The sequence below is a fragment of the Protopterus annectens genome, chromosome 1.part0 (assembly GCF_019279795.1).
Source record: "Protopterus annectens isolate FY-2018-M chromosome 1.part0, PAN1.0, whole genome shotgun sequence".
Taxonomy (NCBI): Eukaryota; Metazoa; Chordata; order Ceratodontiformes; family Protopteridae; genus Protopterus; species Protopterus annectens.
Genome location: NC_056725.1, coordinates 1,551,858,555 through 1,551,884,059, shown reverse-complemented (window position 1 = coordinate 1,551,884,059; position 25,505 = coordinate 1,551,858,555). Strand labels below are relative to the sequence as shown.

At 44.7% G+C, this 25,505-nt stretch overlaps 1 protein-coding gene across 1 annotated transcript in view; it reads left to right on the top strand.

Annotated features, from left to right (window-relative positions):
• The window catches only part of AKIRIN2 (akirin 2), a 473,016-nt gene that overhangs the window by 112,862 nt on the left and 334,649 nt on the right, over positions 1-25,505 (top strand). The window lies entirely within an intron of this gene.

The window sequence follows — 25,505 nt, the reverse complement described above, 5'->3', positions numbered from 1 at the left end:
GAAAATAGTAGACTTTATGCCCCCATCGTCCTTCTTGGTTACCGTCCCATCCAAATAAGAAATGTTGTTACTGTCATATTCATATGTGAACTTCAAGAATTCAGTACTCGTATTGATATATTCCAGAAAACTAGAAATCGGATCACAAGGCCCGTACCATGCTGCAAACAAATTGTCCAAATATCGGACATATGTTTGTAAAAAGGAGATGGGACTAAGTCTTCTCCCACCAGGCCATCACAATATTGGCAAATAAGGGGCCACATGTTGACCGCATGGCCACACCCTCCACTTGCTTGAAATAGTGGCCTTCAAAGAAAATGTAATTATTTTTTAATACAATTTCCATGAGTTGTGTGTATACATTCACTGCGTCCTGATCCAATCTTAATTCTCCCAACAAAAATTCAGAAAACCAGTCTAATCCAGTCTCATGGGGAATACAACTGTACAAATCTTTCACATCTATTGTTAGAAAAATACCTTCCCCAAATTGATCCAACCTCTATTGCACATCTAAAAATTGCCAGGCATCACGACAAATATGAGACACCCCTGACAATCCCTGCTTGAGCTTCAAGTCCAAGTATTTAGTTTGTCTTGGACCACCCAGAATCAACTGTAGGGTGTAATGGGGGGTTGGTCAAGTCCTTATGAATTTTCGGAACTCCAAAAATTGAAGGGGTTTTGGGATGCTCAGTCGTCATGCAATTATGTTCATCCATCTCTTTGACCTTGCGTCACCATGTCAAATAATTCCCAATCTATCCTACTGCAGGAAATGTTGACCTCATTTATTGACGCCTCACAGTAAGTATCACTGTATAACATATTAAACATTTTTTGCATATAATCGTCCATAATCATAACAATTCCTCCCCCTTTGTACGGTTGCATCAATCTTAAGTCTACATGTTTAAGCTCTGTCAAGATAACATTCTCTTCCTTTGTTAGGTTATTACCAATCTCATAATTTAAATAATGTTGAAAATCTATTTCACAAGCAGATTCAAACTCTCGTAGAACTTGGGTGTACCTCAGGGTTGTATGTACTAGGCATCCTAATACTTCTAACATTGTCAACATTACTGTTCGAAATGACATCATTTCTATGCAGATATTTCAAGTTTACCTTTCTCACATACACCTTCAAATCACTTATCAAGTTTGTAACATCAGTTTTATTTTCCGGTCCCTTACATAAGTTAGCATGGTCACTAGAAAATTCAATGTTGGTGTAATTATACACGCTGAAATCATTAGCTGTATTTAAAATCATTTTAAATGATGGTATGACAGTCACCTCTGAAACTTGTTCCTGTTGTTGAGAGGCCCCTCTTCCATTTTCCTGGTACACAGGGGCTTCAATTCCACTGCCTTCGATTTCTCAGTCTCTCCGACCTCCTCTCCACTGATGAATCCAAAAGGTCCACGGACCTCATTGTTCTGCCCGTTTACTACTGCTGCACCTGAACCATAGTTCGTTGAGGCACGATTATCTTGTATTGCTGGTGGTGGTGGATAAGCTGTACCGTTCTGGTAAGCTCGTTTCTTTTTCAAGCATTTTAGCTTTCTGGTTCTATATAGATGCCACCATACCATCCGCCTCCATAAACACAGCCTCGTACTGTGCCTTACAGCTATCTAAAAAACCTGAATTGTGAATAGATGTATCCAATTCCCTGATCTCCGCATATAAGGAATCAAGACCCATGTTGTTGTACTTGGATAAGAGCTCCATGAGCTCGCATCCGTGCCAGTTGAACAGACCAAGTAGCTCCAAATGCAGGGGTGATTGTTCCACCAAACCAGTGGGAAATCTCCAGTTCCTTAGTCCTTTTGGGACTTGTTTTAATTTCAAGCATTCAGAGAAATATAAGTTTTTTTGTTGTAACTTTTTATATTTAATGAGTTTGTCCTGGAATTCACTCAAAGTACAATAGGCGAAACGTTACCTCCGGACATCGCGGCAGTTGGTACATCCTTGCATAGCCAAGAATCAAGTGTAGATGATGATTTCGTGTTTCACTGTTGCAGTCATTACATTTGGGTAATCTGCTGGCAGGTTGCCCTCTGTTCGCCTGAATAACAAAGTCTTGGGTCCTGCATCGGTTGCTGTCTGCTCTTCCATGACGTCAGGTCATCAGGGGTATAAAACATGCAGCCGACGCCATTTTATTCAGTCTTTCTTGCCGTGCGGTGCCCGAAGCAGAAACAGCAAGTGCTGGTCGGCAGACTCCTGAAATTTTCACATTCGAGTTTCAGAACCGAAGTCTTCAACTAAAGCTAAGTACCCTGTTGGGGAAACGTTTTCTTGCTCCTTACCGATGTCAGTAAAAGTGAATTGCATTACTTGTTTGAAGCAAATACCTGATAAGGATTTTCATTTGTACTGTATTCCTTGCCTAGGCCCAGATCATAATGTGCCTTGCTGTTGATTTTGTGCTAGATTTAACCAACGCACTATTAAGCGTCGGTATACTTTTGCTTCAAAATATTTTGAATCGAGATTTAATTACCCTGAAATATCGTTGGTTAGCAATCCGACTACTGGAGTTCACAAAACACGCAAAGAAAAAGACAGACCGTCGAGGTCCAAAACCGACGACAAAGCTTCTCCTAAGCCAGTTGCCGGTTCGCCGGTACTCAGGTGCTTTCGCAGCCCCTGATACCCGCTATTTTCGAGTCGCAGGCCTCTACCGAGACCCATGCAGAGTCTGGTATGCTGCAAGATTCTCAGAGTATTGAACCCGGGGATGTTTCTCCCTTGGATGGATCCGGAGCCACTGAACAGGCACCGGCTTCTGAGCGTGTTTTCAGGCCTCAACATTTTTATATAAAACTGACACCAGCTTCAGAAACGAGACCAAAAATATCTTCCAAGTCTAAACAACAGATGCATGATCCACGTGCTCAGGCCCCTATGCCTAAAAACAGATGATCAAAATGGCTGAGGTCTTAATTACCTTGATTAGGGGTTCCCACCCTCCCCCCTGTTAAGAGGCCTAGGCAAGACACTGATTATGAATCTTCAGATCAGGTTTCCATTTCTTCTGATTCCTTTTCTGATCAGGAATTTTCTATTCCACCCTATGAGGATTCAGATGCAGAAGAATCCATCCCATCTGCATCTCCTGCTGAGGATTATTCTTTTGGAGAAACCTTGCATATTTTAAGGGAACATTTTCATTGGTAGAGTCAGGATTTCTCCGAATCAAAAAAGAGGCTTGGGGATTTCCTCCTTCTTCCTTAGCATAGGCCTTTGGCAGTGCCTCCTGTATCAGACATTGTTGTTGATGTATTTTTGGAATCTAGCATGGCTCCTGATTCCCTACCTCCGGCTCCTAGTAAGCCAGGCAGATATTACAGGGCTCCTGACTCCCACAAATTTCTATTCAAAAATCCTGCTGCTGATCCTGAGACTATCTCACAGGGTCCCAAAGGTGTAAAGGCCTCTACAGCCAAAAATCCTACCCCCTCTGATAGAGATTCCAGGGCGCTGGATAGATGGGGAAAGAAGATTTATACGTCTGCAACCTTGCCAATTAGGGCCTTAAACTACCAGTTTCATATGCTTAAATATCAACAACATGTTATGGGCTTATTGAAGCAGAAAATTATGTTGATTTCTGTTTGTATGGAAAATAAAGAATTACAGGAATGTGCATGCAGCAGAACAGGTTGGAAAGCATACTTTGCAATGTGGTTTTGATTCCTTGGAGGCCTCTTGCAGGGACGCAGTTACTGGATCTGTAATTAGAAGGCATGCCTGGCTCAAGGAGCAAAATCTGCCTGATCATGTTAAAGCTAAATTGTTGGATGCACCTTTACAGCATGGTACTCTGTTTGGTAATAAGACAGAAGAGGTTTTAAAGAAAATGGGAGAAAAAGCTAAATCTATGCAAACTGTAAAAGATTTCTTACAAGTACAGCCACCCAGTTCAGTAGGAGCTGGCCTACTAAAATTGGTCCTTTCCGGTGTCCAACAGAGCCTCTCAAGGCAAATCCAGACGCTCAAAAGGCTCTAAATACCGATCAGAGGGTTCTTACAGGTCAAAGCAATGGGGTGCCTCCACCTCCAAATCTGGAGGAAACAAAGCACAACCCTACAGTAAGCAGTCTCAATGACTTCACCAAGCACTTAACATTTGGCAGCCCCCTTGGGGGGGAAAAATTAGCACTTCATGCTCAAAATTGGCAGTTAATTACCCAGGACAAGTGGGTATTAAACATAGTATCCCAGGGGTACAGATTTCATTTCCATACTTTGCCAATTCCAAACGGTTGGCCAGATCTGCCACAAAATCAGTGGGCAGAGGCTCAGAAACAAGTTACATCCCCCATGGATATGGGGGCTATTCAGCCAGTACCAAAACAGGAAAAAGGACAAGGTTTTAATTCAAGACTGTTCCTGGTACCCAGAAAAGACAATGACTGGTATCCAATACTGGACTTATCGATTTTGAACACGTTCCTGGACATTCCAAAATTCAAAATGCTGACTTTACAACAGCTACTGCCTATGCTGGGCAGGAATGCTTGGTTAGTGACTCTAGACTTGAGGCATACCTGCATATCCCAATAAGGGAATCGTGCAGAAGATACTTCAGCTTCAAGGCAGGTTTTTTGCATTACCACTTCTCTGCACTGCCCTTTAGCTTATCTACTTTGCCCAGGATCTTTACAAAGTGCCTGGCACCAGTAATTGCATTTTGCAGACAAAGAAGCATACAAATTTATCCTTACCTGGACGACTGTCCCATTCAAGCAGAGAACAAGGACATTCTTCTTCAGCATATGGCGTTTGTAAAAAGGCTGCGCCTAGGGTACACAATAAACGAAAAGAAATCCCAACTGGTACCCTCTCAAATAATTGCATTCCTGGGTGCAAGCTTGAATACAACTGCCCAGATGGCTTACCTTATGTCAGACAAACAAAGGCAACTGACAACATACTTCAAACAGATGGCAACAAAAGCCCAATTATCTGCAAGACAAAGTCTGCAGGCTTTGGGGTTCATGGCATCCTGCATTCTACTAATTCCATATGCAAGACTGCATATGAGGAAACTTCAGTGATACCCAAAAAGTTTATGGAGTCAGCATTGTCACAGTCTGGAAACAATGATTCCTCCAATTCCCTGCCTACAGCAGGAGTTTCTTTGGTGGGCAGAGACATGTCACCAGAACATGGCACGGTCTTTCACTCTACCCCTTCCAACCAAACCCTAACTACAGATGCATCGGACTATGCTTGGGGGGCCCACCTGGTGGGGAGATGCATTCAGGGCATATGGAACCCACAACAAATGCATCTGCATATCAACCAGAAAGAGATGCTAGCTGTTCAAAATGCTTGGACAGCCTTCAAGAACTTGCTTCATCCAGGACAACTACTGATAAAAACGGACAACACCACGGTTATGTGGTACATAAACCAGCAGGGGGGTTACACATTCCTACCCCCTTTGCAGATTAGCCATGGCATTGGGGAACACAGCTTTGACTTAACAAGTACATCTTCAAGCTCAATTCCTGCCAGGAAAATAAAATACTCTGGCAGATGACCTAAGCAAAAAACTTATGGACCCGCACGAGTGGAAACTGGATCCACAAATCTTCAGCATGGTAACACAGAAATGGGGGAGCCCAGACAGATCTATTTGCCTCTTCCCCAAAATTATCAACTGGACAAATTCTGCACAAGGACTTATCACAGACAAGCATGGAAAGTGGATGCCCTATGCCCTATCCTTCAGTTGGAAAAACCTATCAGTCTATGCCTTTCCCCATCTGCCTCTTCTCTCCAAGGTCTTACTAAAGGTCAGACAGGAAAAAACAAAAATGATCCTGATTGCTCCGGTCTGGCCTCACCAGCACTGGTACCCAATTCTAAGGAATATTTCTCAACTCCCTCCTTGGTACTTGCCTCAAATACCTCATCTACTGTCTCAGCAGAACAGTCAAATTCTGCACACACTGCTCCAAACTCTGAACCTTGCAGCATGGCTGATCATTTCATTATTCAAACACCTCTCAGTAAATCTGTGAAGGATGTCATTTTGGAAGTCAGAAGACCTAGTACTAGAAAATCTTATGCTGATAAATGAAAGAGATTCTGTATTTGGAACCAAGCACAAGGAATGGACACAGCAAAACCAAATATCCCTCAGATTTTACAATATTTGACTGAGTTGCTTGAAAAGGGCCTATCTTTTTCTTCAATAAAAATCCATGCCTCTGCCGTCTCGGCTCATTGCAACACGGAGCCTCCCCTCTTTTCTCATCTTCTGCTAAAACAGTATCTTAGAGGGGGCAAAAATTTAAGGTCTCCCAAAAGATCACCAACTCCTGCATGGGACCTCAATTTTGTGCTGGAAAAACTCTCCCTGCCTCCTTTTAAACCAGCAGCTACTGCGGATATAAACTTTTTATCTTGGAAAACAGCTTTCCTCTTGGCAATCACTTCAGCAAGAAGGGTTTCAGAACTACAGGCTCTCATGGCTGTGGAGACTTTTATTACATTTTACCCGGACAGGGTGTCCCTCAGGACCAATCCTTCCTTTATGCCTAAAGTGGTATCCAGTGTGGCTCTTAACCAAACAATTCATCTGCCAACATTTTACCCAAATCCGCAGAACAAGTGGGAGCAGATTCTGCATTCATTGGACGTACACAGACAACTAAGATTCTTCTTAAGCAGGACCAAATCTCTTAGTCTGAGCAACTACTGGTGGCATTTGCTTCAGGATCAGAGGGGAAGGCTATATCAAAGCAGACGGTTTCGAAGTGGATAAGCCACTGCATTTGTTTCTGCTACTTGCACCATGGTAAACCTGTGCCCAAGGGAATCGGGTCACATTCCACCAGGACTGCCTCTCAGTAGCTTTTCTCAGAGGAGTTCCAACCAAAGACATTCTAGAAGCTGCTACTTGGAGCTCTGTCCATACCTTCACAAAGTATTATCATTTGCCTCTCTTCTCCAAATCCAGGGCAGGCTTTGCCACTGCAGATGTTCGTGTTTCACTGCTGCAGTCATTACAATTGGGGTTATCCTGCTGGCAGGCTACCCGCAGTCGGCCTGAGTTCCAAAGTCTAGGTCTGGCGTCGGTTGCTGTCGCCTTTTCCCTGACGTCAGTGCGCCAGGGGTATAAAAGATGCAGCCAACTCAATTTTCTTCAGTCTTTCTTGCTGTGCGGTTCCTGAAGCAAAAGCAGTTCGCAAGTGCCGGTCGGCTGACTCCTGAAGTTTTCAAATTCGAATTTCAGATCCGAAGTCTTTATTAAAGCTAATTAGCCCGTTGGGGAAACTTTTTTCTTGCTCCAGACCGATGTCAGAAAAAGTTAACTGTATTTCTTGTGGGAAGCAAATACCACATAAGGATTTTCATTCTTACTGTATTCCTTGCCTAGGCCCTGACCATAACGTTGCTAGTTGTCGGTTTTGTGTTGGATTTAGCCAACACACTATTAAGCATCGGTACGATTTTGCATTTCATTACTTTGGCAGAAGATTTAATTATATAATGCCATCTTCTCAGCCGACTACCAGAGTTTACAAAAAACGAAAAGAAAAGGACAGGCATCCGAGATCCAAAACCAACGGCTTGTCGCCGGTTCTCAGTGAGGCGCTTTTGCAGCCCATGACGCCCGCTACTTCAGAGCCACAGGCCGCTTCAGACTCCCACATGGAGCCGACTGGGCCTCTGGAAAATCAAGATACTGGACACTCTGAAACTAATCCCTCATATGGGTCCGGAGCCGCTGAGCTGGCATGTGCTTCTGAGGGTGTTTTCAGGCCTACACAGTTGTATGTGAAACCTATTTCAGCTACAAAGACAGACTAAAGCAGCTCTAAAGACAAAGAAACAAGTACAGCATTCACCTGGACAGGCCTCCATGCCTAAAAAACAGATGCTTAAAATGGCCGAAGACCTTATTACTTTTATCAGGGGTTCCCATCCCTCTTCTGAAAAAAGGCCTAGGCAAGAGTTAGAATATGAATCTTCAGACCAGGTTTCCATTTCCTCTGATTCCTCCTCTGAACAGGATTACTCTGTTCCTCCCTATGAGGATTCTGATGCTGAAGAATCTATCCCTTCAGCCTCTCCTCCTGAGGAGTATTCTTTTGGGGAAATGCTGCATACTATGAGGGAGCATTTCCAGTGGGAGAGCCAAGATTACTCAGAATCCAAGAAAAGGCTCAGATTTTTTTTATTGCCCCAGCACAGGCCCCTTGCTATCCCGCCTGTTTTAGACATTGTAGATGAAGTATTTACAGAGTCCAGTTTTTCTCCAGACTCTTTACCACCAGCCCCTGTTAAGCCAGACAGATACTACAGGGTTCCTGATTTACATACATTTCTCCAAGAACCCTGCAGCTGACCCAGAAACCGTCTCTCAGGGTCCCAAAAGGGGTCAAGGCTTCTACTGCAAAAAACCCTGTTCCCTCTGATAGGGATTCTAGGGCCCTAGACAGATGGGGCAAAAAAGATTTGTACCTCTGCTACCTTGGCTGTAAGAGCTTTAAATTGCCAATTTCATATGCTTAAGTATCAGCAATATCTTATGTCCTTGCTTAAACAGAAAATGCCAGCAACTGCAGAATGTGCAGACAATAAAGAAATGCAGGATTTATTGCATGCAGCTGAACAAGTTGGAAAGCATACTTTGCAATGTGGTTTTGATTCTCTTGAGGCCTCCTGCAGGGCCGCTGTTACAGGTCCTGTCATTAGGAGACATGCTTGGTTAAAAGAACAAAATTTGCTGGATCATGTTCAAGCAAAACTATTAGACGCTCCTTTACAGCATGATACTTTGGTGCTAAAGCAGAAGAGGTGTTGAAGAAAATGGAGGACGGGGCTAAATCTATGCAAACAGCTAAGGATTTCTCGCAGGTACAGCCTCCCAGATTTAGCAGGAACTGGCCTACAAAAAATTGGTCCTTTCCAGTGTCGGACCACAAACGGGCAGGTACAGATGCCCTAGAGGCAGATCACAGCCCCAAGGCTCATACAGGCCTAAACAATGGGGTGCTTCTATCTCCAAGAGTGGAGAGGAAAAATCACAGCCATACAGGAAACAGTCTCAATGACTCTCCACTTCCAGCACCAAGCACTTATCTTTTGGCAGCCCCTTTGGGGGGAAAGCTAGCACTTTTTCCACAAAATTTCCACATGGTCACCCAGGACAAATGGGTTCTAAATATAGTTTCACAAGGCTACAGGTTCCACTTTGACACCCTGCCAAGGCAAAACGGTATGCCAGACCTGCCACGCAATCAATGGGCAGAGGCACAAAAACAAGTTTCATCCCTCGTGGACATGAGGGCCATTCAACAAGTACCAGAACAAGAGCAGGGTCACGGATTCTTTTCAAGACTGATGTTCATCGTGTTACACTGCTGCAGTTATTACACTTGGGTTATCCTGCTGTCAGACGGTCCCGCAGTCGGCCAGAGTTCCATAGTCTTGGTCTGGCGTCGGTTGCTGTCGCTTCTTCCCTGACGTCAGTGCGCCAGGGGTATATAAGATGCATCCAATGCCATTTTCTTCAGTCTTTCTTGCCGCGTGGTGCCCAAAGCAGAAGCAGTTCGCAGGTGCCGGTCGGCCGACTCCTGAGATTTTCAAAGTCGAATTTCAGGTCCGAAGTCTTCAATAAAGCTAAGTACCCCATTGGGGAAACTTTTTTTCTTGCCTCAGACCGATGTCAGACAAAGTTAATTGTATTTCTTGTGGGAAGCAAATACCTCATAAGGACTTCAACTCTTACTGTATTCCATGCCTAGGCCCTGATCACGACGTCACTAATTGTCGGTTTTGTGCTAGATTTAACAAACGCACTATAAAACGGCGTTTTGATTTTGCTTTGCACTACTTCGGCCGAAGGTTCAATTATAGTATGCCGTTAGATCAACCGACGACCGCAATTCCGCAAAGACAAGGATAAAGACAGACATCGAGGTCCAAAACAGACAATGAAACCTCTTCTAGGCCAGTCGCCGGTTCTCAGTGACGCGCTTTCGCAGCCCCTGACACCCGCTACCTCAGAGCCACAGGCCGCCTCCGACTCCCACGTGGTGACAACTAGGCCTCTGGAAACTCAAGGTATTGGGCCTATGGAAACTAATCCCTCAGATGGGTCTGGAGCTGCTGAGCAGGCATCGGCTTCTGATTGTGTTTTCAGACCTTCACAACTTACCATTAAAGCAACATCCTAGACAAAAGTACCATTAAAGACAAAGAAGCAAGTACAGCATTCTCCTGGACAGTCCTCCATGTCTAAGAAACAGATGCTTAAAATGGCAGAAGACCTCATTACTCTAATCAGGGGTTCCCATTCCCCTCCTGAGAAGAGGCCTAGGCAGGATACAGACTATGATTCCTCTGATCAGGTTTCCATTTCCTCTGATTCCTCTTCAGACCAGGGATACTCTCTACCCCCCTATGAGGACTCTGACACTGAAGAATCTATCCCTTCAGCCTCTCCTCCTGGGGATTATTCTTTTGGGGAAATTTTACATACCATGAGGGAGCATTTCTATTGGGAAAGTCAGGATTATTCAGAATCCAAGAAAAGGCTCGGGGATTTCCTTTTATTGCCTCAGCACAGGCCTCTGGCTATTCCACCTGTGCTAGATATTGTGGATGGTGTTCTCTGAATCCAGCTTATTTCCGGATTCCTTGCTCCCTGCTCCAGCCAAGCCAGATAGGTGCTATAGAGTCCCTAACTCTCAAGTTTCTTTATAAAAACCCTTCTGCTGATCCAGAAACTATTTCCCAGGGTCCAAAAGGGGTTGAGGCTTCCATTGCAAAAAATCCAGTACCCTCTGACAGAGATTCCAGAGCTTTGGATAGATGGGGGAAGAAAGTTTGCACTTCTGCAACTTTAGCAGTAAGGGCTTTAAATTGCCAGTTTCACATGCTTAAGTACCAACAATATTTAATGGCTCAGTTAAAACAGAAAATACGTCCAAGCTCAAACTCCTGACTGTAAAGAAATGCAGGATTTATTGCATGCAGTTGAACAGGTGGGAAAACATACTCTGCAATGTGGTTTTGATTCTTTAGAGGCCTGTTGTAGAGCTGCATTTACAGGTTCTGTGATTCGAAGACATGCTTGGTTAAAAGAACAGAGTTTACCTGATCATGTTAAAGCAAAATTATTGGATGCTCCTTTACAGCATGATACCTTGTTTGTTGTTAAGGCAGAAGATGTGTGAAAGAAAATGGAGGATAAAGCTAAATCTATGCAAACAGTCAAGGATTTCTTACAGGTACAGCCACCTCGATTTAGCAGAAATTGGCCAACAAAGAACTGGTCCTTTCCAGTGTCAGGCCACAGAGAGGCAGATACAGACGCCCAAGAGGCAGATCTCAACCACAAGGCTCTAACAGACAAGAATAGTGGGGCACCTCAACCCCAAAAGGAGGTCAGGACAAGTCTCAACTGTACAGGAAACAGTCCCAATGACTTCCCCTTCGTACGCCAAGCACTTCCCTTTTGGCAGCCCCCTTAGGGGGAAAACTAGCACTTTTTTCACAAAATTAAAAAAAAAATTTTTTTTTTATTTAACATTTGTTGACGGGGAAAGTCCGACTAGGTTCCACAGATCTTGTTTTCAGCGGAGGCCCGGGGAGAAATGCTCCAGACGCATGTCTTTAGAATGTGGGAAGAAACGGGAGTACCCAGAGGAAACCCACGCGAACGCAGGGAGAACATGCAAACTCCACACAGAAGGCACCCCGGCCGTGAATCGAACCAGAGAACCTCTTGCTGTGAGGCGACTGTATTAACCACTGCACCACTGCGCCCAAAACTGGCATTGCACAAAACTGGCAAACAATCACCCAAGACAAACTGGTTCTGAGTATTGTGTCTCAAGGTTACAGGTTCCACTTTCACACTTTACCAAGGCTAAAAGGAATGCCAGACCTGCCACAAAATCAGTGGGTAGAGGCACAAAAACAAATTTCAGCCCTCCTGGACATGAGAACTATTCAAAAAGTACCACAACAGGAACAAGGACAAGGATTTTACTCAAGAATCTTCCTGGTCCCCAGAAAGGACAAGGCCTTGAGGCCCATACTAGACCTTTCAACTCTAAATACTTACCTGGATATTCCGAAATTCAAAAGGTTGACACTACAGCTTCTACCCATGCTGGGAAAGAAGGCTTGGCTTGTTACTCTGGATCTCAGAGGCATACCTGCATGTCCCTATCAGACAAAATTGCAGAAGATACGTCAGATTCAAAGCTGGTACAATGCACTACCAATTCTCTGCACTGCCCTTCGGCTTATCTACTGTGCCCAGGATTTTTACAAAGTGCCTGGCACCAGTAATTGCATTTTGCAGACAAAAAGGAATTCAAATATATCCATACCTGGACGACTGCCTCATTCAAGCAGAGACAAAGGACATTCTTATAACGCATCTGGCGTTTGTAGAAAGGTTGCTAATTTTTCTAGGGTACACGGTAAAGGAAAAGAAGTCAAAACTAGTGCCCTCTCAACAGATTATATTTCTGGGTGCCAGCTTAAATACAACAGCCCAGATGGCTTATCTCACGCCAGACAAACAAGTTCAACTTGCATGTTCTCCCCAGGACTGCATGGATCAGGCAATCCCAAATAAAACCAAGACTCTTTCCACAAAGGGCAAACGTCCAGTCTGGTGGACCCCAGCCATTAACAAACTTTACAATAAGAGGAGAAAGCTATTACATGATGGAACAAAATCCATAAAAGGGAAGTCACCCCTGATCATTATTAGTAAAAAAATACGCGCACTCATAAAATCAACTAAGGCCAATTTTGAGAGAAAAATTGCCATGGATTCAAAGGACAATCATAAGGCCTTTTTCAGCTATGTTAGGAATCTGGGTGGAAACTCCCAGATATGCTCAGAATTGGTCCAAAATGATACAAAAATCACTGAACCCACAGACATTGCCAACATACTGGCAGACAGGTTCAGTGCAAACTTCACCCCCTCTCCCCCCTAAAGGAGAGAACTATCCCAGCAGAGTGTAGCCTCCCAGACATCTCAAATGCGAGAGGTGAAAGCTGCTCTCTCTAAAGCTAAAAACACAGCATCAATGGGACGGATGGTGTCCCGGCTGTGTGCTACATGAGCTAAATGAGGAATTAAACCGCACATAAGGCAGCTGTTTAATCTCAGCCTTACCACAGGATACGTGCCCAAGGGTGGCGTGACGGCAACTGTGGTCCCACTCCACAAAGGCGGTGCCGCCACGGACCCTGGTAATTACCCCCATAAGCTTAACAAGTCTAGTCTGCAAAGCTATGGAGAGGATCATAATGGAGCTCATAAACAAAGATATAGGGGACTTGCAGACATTGGACCCGACCCAGTTTGGCTTCGTCAAGGGCAGATCATGCCTTTTGAACTTGGTCGACTTCTTGAAACAGTCACCAAGGCCATTGATGAGGAAAGGCAGTCCATACAGCCTACCTTGACCTTGCAAAGGCCTTGACACAATACCCACTGGTATTGTAGAAAACTTACCAGCTTAAATGTAAACCCATATGTCACAAGATGGGTTGCAAACTGGCTTAAGGACAGAACCCACAGGGTTAGAGTTGCTGGCGCTATGTCAGACTCCAAGCCGGTCACAAATGGTGTCCCACAGGGCTCGGTCCTTGGCCCCTATTGTTCGGCATCTACTTCTCAGAAGTACAGGCCAACATGGGAGGACTTTGGCTGACAAAGTTTGCAGACGACTGCAAACTGGGCGCCATAGTGGAAAGTGCATCGGACACGGATATCCTTCAGAAGGACTCACGGAAACAGATAGCTGGTGCCAGAGCCATGGCCTGAAGTTAAACGCCAAAAATGTATAGTCATACCCTTCGGAAAAACAAGGTAACCCCAAGCTACAATATAGGTGGCAATCCACTAAGCACAGAAGAGGTTATCAGGGACCTGGGGACCCAGGTTGACAGTGGCCTTTCTTTTGACACTCACATTGCTAAAGTGGTTAGAAAGACCTTCTACATTGCCCACCTGATCATGAAGGGATTCACATCCAGATCTAGTGAGGTCATTGTTCCCCTGTACTCTTCACTTATCAGACCAATGATAGAGTACAGTGCCCCATTCGGGATGTATCTCACCTGACATCTGCAGCAATTGGAGAGACCCCAAAAGTTCCTCACCAAAAGGATAAAGGGACTCCAAAATCTGTCATATGCTGCCAGATTGAAGAAACTCCAGCTCTATTCAGTTGCATACTGTCTGCTCAGAGGTGACATGTGCCTGACATACAAGGCCATGTCCAACCCGGAATTAATGGACATGCTCCACCTCAAAAATCCAAATCCACCAAAACCACTAGAGCAAGCGACTTAAACCTTAGCACGGATATAAATAGGATGTGCTGGAGGGATAGATTTATCACTCAGACTCCCTATGCTGTGGAATAAAATCCCGATCCATGTGAGGCAGAGCACCTCGCTGGCTCTGTTCAAGAGAAATCTTGACCTGTGGATGGGAGATCGTAGGTTTATCCCGGGAATCATCTCTGTGTCACTGCTGGACAGAGGCACAACAAACTAATGGGCACAGTATTTTTTCATATAAGGGGTGGCGTAAGCCACAAAAATTTGGGCTAGGCTTATAAATGCCTTAGGGCAGATAGCCTAGTATAAACCTATGAACTAACTCAAGATTTCCAATTACTGGCAAAAAAGTCCCATCTCCCTGCAAGAAAAATTCTGCAGGCCGTGGGATTCATGGCATCCTGCATACTACTAGTACCATATGCCAGACTGCATATGAGGAAATTACAGTGGTACCTAAAAAGTGTTTGGAGTCAACACTCTCACAGTTTAGAAGCAGTAATACCAATGATTCCCTGCCTACAACAGGAGTTTCGGTGGTGGGCACAAGCATGTCACCTAAACAAGGGTCAGCCTTTTACTCTACCCACAGCCAGGCAGACTCTAACAGATGCTTCGGATTACGCCTGGGGAGCACACATGGCAGGAAAATGCATTCAGGGCAAGTGGACCGCAAACCAAATGCATCTTCACATCAATCAAAAAGGGATGTTGGTTGTTCAAAATGCCCGAACAGCTTTCAAAGACCTTCTGCATCCAGGACGATTATTATTAAAGACGGACAACACTGCAGTAATGTGGTACATAAACACGCAAGGGGGCACTCATTCTTATCCCCTATGCAGGCAAGCCATGACCTTGTGGAACACAGCTCTAACATGTCAAGTTCATCTGCAAGCATAATTCCTGCCAGGAAAGAAAATATTCTGGCAGACGATCTAAGCAGAAATATCATGGACCCTCACGAATGGAAATTGAATCCACAAATCTTCAGCATGGTAACACAAAAATGGGGATACCCAGACATAGATCTTTTTGCCTCCCACTGAATTGCCAACTGCAAAAATTCTGCACAAGGACTTATCACACACAAGCATGGAAAGTGGATGCTCTCTCATTCAGCTGGAAAAACCTAAAAGTTTATGCCTTCCCACCACTGCTTCTCCTTTCAAAGGTACTCCTAAAAGCCAGGCAAGAAAAAACACAGATGATCCTGATTGCCCCAGACTGGCCACGCCAGCACTGGTACCTAATCTTAAAGAACTTAACTCAAGGCCCACCATAGATTTTGCCTCAAATTCCACACCTTCTGACTCAACAAAACAATCAGATCCTGCACAGTCAGTTCAAAGCCCTAAAGCTGGCTGCATGGCAGATTCATTAGTCAAACAGGCAACACCTCTCTCTAAAGCTGTTATGAATGTCATTTTGGAGGCCAGGAGACGTAGCACCAGGAAAGCTTACTCAGAAAAATGGAAGAGATTCTGCGCCTGGAACCAGGCTCAAAGCCTTGACCCTCTTGTCCCAAACATTCCTCAGATTTTACAATACTTAACTGAGATGCTGGACAAAGGCCTATCCTTCTCATCAATTAAGATCCACACCTCTGCCTTTTCAGCACATTACAACACGGATCCTCCTTTATTCTCTCATCCCTTGCTAAAGCAGTCCCTCAGATGGGCTAAAAATATAAGACTGCCCCGGAGAACACCAACACCAACTTGGGACCTCAATTTAGTTTTGGAAAAACTGACCCTGCCACCTTTTGAGCCAGCCAATACAGCCGATCTAAAATTATCATGGAAAACCGCTCTGCTCCTGGCAGTAACTTCAGCACAAAGAGTCTCAGAGCTACAGGCATTAATGGCAGTGGAACCTTTTATAATCTTTCATCAGAACAGGGTTTCTTTAAGGACAACACCCTACCTTTATGCCAAAGGTGGTATCTAGTGTGGCTCTTAACCAAACCATCCATTTGCCAACTTTTTATCCAAACCCCCAGAATAAAGGGGAGAAACTTTTGCACTCTTTGGACATACACAGGCAGCTATGCTTCTACTTGGACAAAACAAAAGCTTTCAGGAAAACTGAGCAACTGTTTGTAGCATATGCTGCAGGATCACAGGGCAGGCCTATCTCAAAGCAGACTATCTCCAAATGGATAGGACACTGTATTCGTTACTGCTACACACAGCATGGAAAATCAGGCCCTAATAACATTAGACCACATTCCACCAGGGCAACAGCCACTTCAACAGCCTTTCTCAGAGTACCACCTACCAAGGAAAGTTTGGAGGCTGCAATTTGGAGTTCAGTGCACACCTTTACCAAGCATTACCACTTGCCTCTTTACTCTAAATCCAGAGCAGGATTTGCCACTGCAGTTCTGCAGGGCCTCATAGCCAATCCTAACTTTTTATAGACCAGCCACCCAACCTTAGCTTTGGCATTCTACCCAAGTGTAATGACTGCAGCAGTGTAACACGATGAACATAGTACAGTTTTGTACCTACCATAAATGTAGATGTTCGAGTGTTCACACTGCTGCAGTCCAGGTTACCCTTCCTCCATCCCCTCTGTCCTAGCAGGACTTATCTATACCTTTCTACCCTATACAACCTTTGTGGTATATTTGCTTGTAACTGAAGGTATTGCTTTTATTTTATATATATATATATATATATATATATATATATATATATATATATATATATATTTTTTTTTATTGGCAGTATGTATTGCCTACCTACTTGGGGGCACCTGACATCTGGGGCAAGAAAAACTGAAGAAAATGGCATCTGATGCATCTTGTTATACCCCTGGCGCACTGACGTCGGGGAAGAAGCAACAGCAACCGACCCCGGACCAAGACTTTGGAACTCTGGCCGACTGCAGGGACCGCCTGACTGCAGGATAACCCAAGTGTAATGACTGCAGCAGTGTGAACACTCTCTAACATCTACATTTATGGTAGGTACAAAACTGTACTTTCTTAGTACCCAGAAAAGACAAAGCCTGGAGACCAGTACTGGAGCTATCTATTCTAAACACATATCTGGATATTCCCAAATTCAAAATGTTGACTCTACAGCAGCTTCTGCCCATGTTGGGCAAGAAGGCTTGGCTTGTGACTTTAGATCTAAGAGAGGCATATCTGCATGTCCCAATCAGACAAACATGCAGAAGATACCTCAGATTCAAAGGTGGCTTAATGCACTACCAATTCTCTGCACTTCCCTTTGGCTTATCTACTGCACCCACGGTCTTCACAAAGTGCCTGGCACCAGTAATTTCATTTTGCAGACAGAGGAATACAAATATATCCTTACTTGGACGACTGCCTTATTCAAGAGGAGAACAAGGACATTCTACTACAGCATCTGGCGTTTGTAAAAAGATTACTGACAAGTCTAGGGTACACAGTAAACGAGAAGAAATCAAAACTCGTACCCTCTTAAGAGATAATTTTCCTGGGTGCAAGCTTAAATACAACTGCCCAGATGGCTTATCTCACGCCAGACAAACACAGACAACTGACTACTTACTTCAAAATGTTGCAAACAAAGAGCCAGTTATCTGCAAGAAAAATTCTGCAGGCCTTTGGTTTCATGGCATCCTGCATTCTGCTAATTCCATATGCAAGACTGCATATGAGGAAACTTCATTGGTATCTAAAAAGTGTTTGGACTCAACATTGCCACAACCTGGAAACAATAATTACCCTCATTCCCTGCCTGCAACAGGAGTTTCGATGGTGGGCAAAAGCCTGCCACCACAACACGGGACAGTCATTCACCTTACCCACAGCTAGGCAGACATTGACAACAGATGCATCAGATTATGCCTGGGAGGCCCATATGGCAGGAAGATGTATTCAGGGCAAATGGTCCGCAAGTCAAATGCATCTACATATCAATCAAAAAGCTAGCTGTTCAGAATGCCCCAACAGCCTTCAAGGATCAACTTCATCCAGGACAACTACTAATAAAGACGGACAATACTACAGTCATGTGGTACATAAGCAGGGAGGCACACATTCCTACCCCCTCTGCAGGCTAATCATGAACTTGTGGCACACTGCATTGACTAAGCAAGTACATCTCCAAGCTCAATTCCTGCCAGGAAGGAAAAATACTCTGGCAGACGAACTAAGCAGAAATCTAATGGATCCCTACGATTGGAAATTGGATCCACAAGTCTTCAGCATAACAAGGACCTGGTGATGCCCGGACATAGACCTATTTGCCTCCCCTCACAACTACCATCTACAAAGATTCTGCACAAGGACTTATCACAAGCAAGCATGGAAAGTGGATGCACTTTCAGCTAGAAAAATCTAGCAGTATATGCCTTTCCTCCTCTGCCTGTCCTCCCCAAGGTACTCCTCAAGGTCCAGCAAGAGAAACCAAAAATGATACTGATTGCCCCAGACTGGCCCCGCCAGCACTGGTACCCAATTCTAAAGAATTTCTCACTGTCCAGCCTGGACATTACCTCAAATTCCTCACTTATTGACCCAACAAGACAGCCAGATACTGCACAACCAACTCGAAACCTTAAACCTGGCGGCTTGGCAGATAATATAGCCTCTCAAGACGCACTTCTTTCTAAAGCAATGATGGATGTTATTTTGAAGCCAGGAGGCCTAGCACCAGAAAATCTTATGCAGACAAATGGAAGAGATTCTGTGCTTGGAACCAAGCACAAGGCATTGGCACGATTGTTCAAAATATTCCTCAGATTTTACATTACTTAACTGAGATGCAGGATAAAGGCCTTTCCTTTTCATCAATTAAAATTCATGCCTCTGCCATTTCAGCTCATTACAATACAGAACCACCTAATGTTAAGTTGTCTATCTCGCCTTTATTCTTGCTGGTTGGGTTCGGAGCCGATCCTCTTCTCTGACTCTGCCATCTACTAAAGCTCGAGAGCTATTTATTGGCTCGAGGCCTCCCCATATCCCCACAATGCTTGGCGCTAGGTCTTGCCGCTTCAGCTACGAGGTTGCGATTTTACTGGCTCAGGTCGTATTATTCCTTTTTTTGTATTAGCTAAAAATTTAACTTGTATTTTTAGTATACTTAGTCTCCCCTTTTAATGTAGTTAGACTGTGTATCCCCTAGTTTATCCCACCTGGGTAACTCGTTTTTTGTTAGAGAGCCCCCCCCCCCCCCGTTTGTTCTCTTTAGTGGCTAACCCCACCCCTTTGCTATTTCATAGGAGTAGTGTTTAGCCTTATAGTATTTGTATATTTTTATTAAGGACAGTTGTTAAGTGTAGTTTAACTAGTGCGGGTGTGTGAGTGTTTCTGTGTGCCTTGTTTAAGCGCCAGTTTAATTTTGTCTCTCTAGCATCCCCTTACCAGCATGTCCAAGGATACTAAAGTTTCAGGCTTCAAGAAGTGTGACTCGTGCTGTCAGAAGATGTCTCTGACAGACTGTCACACTTCTTGTGTGTATTGCTTGGGATGTTCTTCATGTTTCACTGTTGCAGTCATAACTGTAGGGTACTCCTGCCGGCAGGCAGCCCGAGGTCAGCCAGAATATCAAAGTCTGGGTCTGGCGTCGGCTGTTACAGCTAGAACCCTGACGTCAGAGCGTATGGGTATAAGGCTGGCAGCCGACGCCATCTTCTCCAGTCTTTTTTGCCGTGCGGTGCAAAGCAGTTCGCTAGTTGTTGGTTGGCGTTTTCTAGACGTGGTGTGATTGTTGTCGGTCTGAAGTTTTCTACTTCTCTTCTCAAAGCTAAGTACCCCATTGGGGAAACCTTTTTCTTGCTCCTCCGATGTCAGAAAAAGTTAATTGTGTATCGTGTGGAAAAGAAATACCTCATAAAGATTTCCACTCTTACTGTCTACCTTGCTTAGGCCCTGACGACGTTTCTTGTCAGTTCTGTGCCAGGTTTAATTCTCGCACTATCAAGCGTAGGTACGATTGGGCCTTGAATTACTTCGGTAGACTGTTTAATTATAGAATGTCGTCGGAACCGACTACCGGATTACAGAAGAAGCGCAAAGACAGGGACAGGCCTCCGAGGTCCAAACAGGATTCGTTGCAGCCGGAGCCAGCTTTGGGTTCGGCGGTAGTCAGTGAGGCGCTTTTGCAGCCCCTGTCATCCGCCACTTCAGAACCGATGGCCGACACGGACTCGCATGGTGAGCCAACTAGGCCTAGTAATTTGTCTGCTGCAGGACCTTCGGACGTCGCTCCTTCAGATGGGTCCGGAACCGCTGTGCAGGTACCAGCTTCTGAGGGGGTCTTCAGGCCTTCACACATTACTATCTCCACAAAGACAAAAGCTAAGTCAAAGACTCCTGTTAAACCCAGACTTTCTGCTCAAGCTTCTTCGGATTCAGCCCCTAAGACTCTGAAGCAATTACTTCAGATGGCTGAGGATTTATTAACTATGATAAGGGGCTCTCACCCTCCTTCTGAGAAAAGGCCTAGACAGGATATCCATTATGATTTCTCTGATCAGGCTTCTGTATCTTCTGTTTCTTCCTGTGATCAGGATTACTCCTTCCCTCCTTATGAGGATTCGGATGCAGAGGATTCTGTTCCCTCTGCCTCCCCCCCTGAAGATTTCTCTTTTGGGGAAACCTTGCATGAGATGAGGGAGCATTTTCATTGGGAAGGTCAGGATTATTCTGCTTCCAAAAAGAGACTCTGGGAATTCCTTCTCCCTCAGCACAGGCCTTTAGCTATCTATTCCTCCTGTACTTGACATTGTGGATGATGCCTTCTCTGAAGCTAACTTGAATCCTGATTCCATGCCGCCTGCTCCTTCTAAGCCTGATAGATTTTACAGGGTCCCTGATTCTCATCAATTCTTATTCAAGAACCCTTCTGCTGATCCTGAAACTATTTCGCAAGGTTCCAAGGCTGCCAAGGCCACCTCCTCTAAGAATCCTATCCCCTCTGAGAAGGATTCTCGTGCCTTGGACAGGTGGGGCAAAAAGGTTTATACTTCAGCCACCCTTTCTATTAGAGCTTTAAACTGTCAGTTTCACATGTTTAAGTATCAGCAGTTTCTTTTATCTGTTTTAAAACAAAGGATTTCTGCCTTTCCCGCATGTGCTGACGACAAGGAATTACAGGATGTGTTGCATGCTACTGAACAAGTCAGCAAACATAGTTTACACTGTGGTTTTGATGCCTTAGAGGCTTCTTGCAGGGCGGCTGCCTCTGGTACTGTTATCAGGAGACATGCCTGGCTTCGTGAGCAGAATCTACCTGAACAAGTTAAGGCAAAGTTGCTAGATACCCCTGTTCAGCATGATGTCTTATTTGGGTCTAAGGCTGAGGAGGTTAAGATGGAAGAAAAAGCCAAGTCTATGCAGACTGTAAAAGATTTCTTGCAAGTTCAGCCTCCTAGATTTTCTAGAAATTGGCCCTCCAAAAATTGGTCCTTTCCCACCTCTGACAGGCCTCAAAGGGGAAGATATAGACGCACCAGAGGTAGGGCGCAGGCTCAGACCTCCTACAGATCTAGACAGTGGACTGCTTCTTCACCTAGAAGGGGAGAAGACAGATCTCAAACCCAAAGAAAGCAGACTCAATGACTCCCTCTGTTGGGCTTCAGGTCCTCCTTCCCTGGATGCCCTCTAGGAGGAAAACTCTCTCTTTTTTACCAAAATTGGACTCGCATTACCCAGGACAAATGGGTGTTAGACGTGATTTTGAAAGGTTACAGATTCCACTTTCACACTCTGCCAGGGCCTTCAGGATGGCCAGATCTGCCAAAACCTCAATGGACAGAGGCCTTAAATCAAGTGGGCCTTTATTAGCCTTAAGGGCCATAGAACCTGTTCCACCTCTAGAGGTGGGGAAAGGTTTTTATTCAAGACTTTTTCTGATCCCAAGAAAACAAAACTCCTGGAGACCTATTCTGGACCTCTCAATATTAAACACCTTTTTGGAAATTCCAAAATTCAAGATGCTTACACTTCAACAACTTCTTCCAATGCTCGCACAAGATTCTTGGATGGTAACATTGGACTTAAAAGAGGCTTACTTACACGTCCCCATAAGGCCACATTGCAGAAAGTACCTCAGATTCAAGGCAGGCTCGAGACACTTCCAATTCTCTGTACTGCCATTTGGCTTATCTACTGCGCCCAGAGTTTTTACCAAATGCCTGGCTCCAGTAGTAGCTTACTGCAGACTTCAGGGAATTCAGATTTACCCCTATCTGGACGACTGTCTAATTCAGGCAGACAGCAAGGACCTTCTGCTTCAACATCTGCATTTTGTTCAACGTCTTCTACTACTGCTGGGATTCTCAGTGAACATAAAAAAAGTTGCATTTGATTCCGTCACAACAAATAATCTTCTTGGGGGCTCTTTTGGACACAAGTTTACAGAAAGCCTTCCTCACTCCAGAAAAAAGTTACAGCTGGCTTCAATCTTCAAGACCTTGGCAGCATTAACTCAGCTCACTGCAAGGAAATTCCTGCAGGCTCTGGGCTACATGACCTCTTGCATCCTGTTGATTCCAAATGCGAGGCTTCACATGAGGAAACTTCAATGGTACCTAAAGAGTGTATGGTCTCAACATTGCTACAGTCTGGATACAATGATACCACTGATTCCCTGCCTCCAGAAGGAATTCCTTTGGTGGTCCAGGGCGTGTGTTTTGAACAAAGGCAAGCCCTTTCGTCTGCCTTAACCTACTCAGACCATAACCACGGACGCCTCGGATTATGCATGGGGAGCTCATTTTCTAGACAAATGCCAACAGGATTCTTGGACAAACAAACACCTTCTTTGGCACATCAACTTGAAAGAAATGTTAGCAGTCCAAAATGCTCTTCTGGCCTTCCAGACCCTTTTGAAGCCAGGACCTCTGCTAATTCGAACAGACAACACCACAGTCATGTGGTACATAAACAAGCAAGGGGGCTCTCACTCTTACCCCTTTGCAGACTTGCCATGACCTTATGGGATACAGCCCTAAAGTTGAATCTGGATCTTCAGGCACAGTTCATTCCAGGAAAACAAAATCTCTTAGACAGCCTAAGCAGAAACATTTTGGATCCTCACGAATGGATGTTGGACCCCAACTTATTCAGCAAGATAATGGCAGTTTGGGGCTGTCCTCAGATCTATTTGCATCTCATCTCAACCATCAGTTGCCTCTCTTTTGCACCAGGTCCTTCCACAAGACAGCTTGGAAAGTGGACGCCCTGTCATTCAGTTGGAGGAATCTTTCGGGATATGCCTTCCCTCCACTTCCTCTTCTGCCTCAGGTATTGCTAAAGATAAAGCTAGACAATCCCAGACTGATCATTTTGATAGCTACGAATTGGCCTTATCAGTTTTGGTACCCTACTCTACTGCATCTTTCCTTGGTACCTCCTTGGAGTCTTCCTCTGACCCATTCTCTACTGTCCCAGCATCAGGGTCAGGTATTTCACTCTCAAATCAAGACTCTGTCTGGCAGCATGGCTCATCAAAGGCAATTGATCCCTTCTTCTCTTCCTAAACAAGTTTTGGATGTTCTTTTGGAAGCGAGGCGTCCTAGCACAAGGAAATCTTATGCTTCTAGATGGAAAAGATTTTGTATTTGGATGCAGGATCGTGGCTCTGATCCTTTAATACCAGATATCTCATCTATTTTACTTTATCTCTCAGACCTTTTGATTAAAGGTCTTTCATTTTCTTCCATTAAAATTCATGCTTCTGCTATTTCGGCACATTTCAATTGTGATCCTCCCATTTTTTCCCACCAGTTGGTCAGACAATTTCTGAGAGGAGCTAAGAATTTTAAACCCCCTAGAACTCCTCCTGTCCCTCCTTGGGATCTCAATTATGTTTTAGAAAAGCTTACTTTGCCTCCTTTTGAGCCTACTGCCTCTGCGGACATTAAGTTCTTATCCTGGAAGACAGCTATCTTGTTGGCCTTGACTTCTGCCAGAAGGGTGTCTGAGCTACAAGCCCTCATGGCCGTGGAACCATACCTCATCTTCCATCAGGACAGAGTTTCCTTGAGGACCAATCCTACATTTATGCCTAAGGTAGTTTCTAGAGTGGCTCTAAATCAGACTATTCACCTTCCTACCTTCTTTCCAAAACCCCAAAATAGGGGGGAAAGGATTTTGCATTCATTAGACGTACACGGGCAGCTACGTTTTTACCTGGACAAAACAAAGTTTCAGAAAATCAGATCAATTGCTTATTTCTTTTGCTTCCAGTTCTCTTGGTAAAGCCATTTCTAAGCAAACTATTTCCAAATGGATTGCTCATGGAATAAGATATTGTTACTCTTTTTATGGAAAACAAATTCCAGGTACCGTCAGGACTCATTCTACTAGGGCAGCTGCCACTTCAGCAGCCTTTCTCAGAGGAGTTCCTACCAAGGACATTCTGGAGGCTGCCACTTGGAGCTCTGTGCATACTTTTTCCAAGCACTATAACCTCCCTTTGTACTCTGTCTAGGGCAGGCTTTGCCTCTGCTGTTTTGCAGGGTCTTCTAGCTGCTCCTTCTTCATAACCTCCTCCCGTATTCTCAGCTTTGGGATTCTACCCTACAGTTGTGACTGCAACAGTGAAACACGAAGAACATAGTACAGTTGTGTATACCTACCATAAATGTAGATGTTCGAGTGTCTTCACTGTTGCAGTCATTTCCTCCTCCAGACCCCTCTTGTTTCCACTTGCTTACTGTGTTTTCCTTTCCACTACCTTTCTGGTGTATTTGTGTTTTCTTTGGGACACCTTTTTGTTTTATGGGGGCTTCTGACATCAGGGGCAAGAAAGGCTGGAGAAGATGGCATTGGCTGCCAGCCTTATACCCATACGCTCTGACGTCAGGGTTCTAGCTGTAACAGCCGACGCCGGACCCAGACTTTGATATTCTGGCCGACCTCGGGCTACCTGCCGGCAGGAGTACCCTACAGTTATGACTGCAACAGTGAAGACACTCTCTAACATCTACATTTATGGTAGGTATACACAACTGTACTTTCCCTACACCTGCAGGACTCCTGCTCGGTCTGTCATGCCTTCAGCCCGAGAGTCCTGCAGGAGCATAGAAACAAGCTTATTTTGAGAGGCTTATTTAAGCCAGAGGGATCCCTGGTGAAGCCTCAGTCAGGGAAATCCTCAAAGCCCGCCAGGAGGGACATCCTTTTCCCCCCTTT